We start from the raw sequence: 1161 nt of genomic DNA on the forward strand, positions 1-1161 counted from the left end.
GAGAAGAAGCCATCATTATGATGACCTTAGAGCTTCTTCAAAGTCAAATTCAGATGGAATCTCAAGAACCTTATAATAAGCCCACCACAGGATCCTCTAGTCCTCTGGTAGGTTATTCCAACAATGATGATAGATGATCTCCAGTCTATTTCCAGCTATTGTCCTAGCTGATCTTCCATGCATAGAACCCTTAAAGTTCTACATCTACTGTAGATTTTAGACCGGGCAATTTGTAAAGGACCTTATGGATATTTTTTATCAGTGGAATAACCATGACCTGTCTACTAGTTAGGAGCATAACTGCAGACTATTGATCCAAAAGTCCTAGTGAAGATTTGGAGATGGCAGGGGATTGGTGTGCCGAATACCAATTTGTGCAGATATCAAGGACCACAGATACTGCTGGAAGACGGTAACTTCCATGATGGTCATCCACAGCGGTTCAGACTGGGATATATTAGAGCTGAGTTCTGTTACATCCACTCTATGGGATGATCATATACAGCCCAGCCACAAGCATATGGACAACTTCTCAATCCTTAGAAACCAAAGTTTAGGAACATACATGAGGAATCTCTGAGACTTTAACTCTATTTTACCTGTTAAAGGGTCGGACATTGGCTAAAGCAGGGGTCAGTGACCTCCAGTGTTATGAAACTACAACTCCCAGCATGCACATTTGCCTGGCTGTTCTCCCAAAGAACTCTCATAGAAGTGAATTGAGCTGAACATCAGGAGAATTTGCTAACCCAAGGTCTACACGATAGACACCCCCACTGGATAGCACCACCGAGACATCTTTATCTTGGAAGAAAGCTAATCTGCATATTTCTTTTCCCAGGGAGCATTACATGTCCAGTTCTGGTGCTCTCCACAAGGAGAAACATTAACCTCCCAAGTCTAGAGAACCACTTGAAGACTTTTTAGCTTTTAGGGAAAATATGACCTATGTCTAGTTGGACAGAAATGGACTGTAAGATTCTAATAATAAGTTGCTGTGTTCGCTCCCTACATAACTACTCAGTGACTCACAATAACTGTGTGTGGACGTCCTCGTGATTATCACAAGCGATGGGACCTCCCTTTATAAGTTGTTCGGAGGGGGCAGTGGGGTTACCATACAATGTCTCTTTGTCAAGCTGCTCGGCTTCTCGTCTGTTC

This window comes from Bufo gargarizans, chromosome 9 (genome assembly GCF_014858855.1).
Source record: "Bufo gargarizans isolate SCDJY-AF-19 chromosome 9, ASM1485885v1, whole genome shotgun sequence".
Taxonomy (NCBI): domain Eukaryota; kingdom Metazoa; phylum Chordata; class Amphibia; order Anura; family Bufonidae; genus Bufo; species Bufo gargarizans.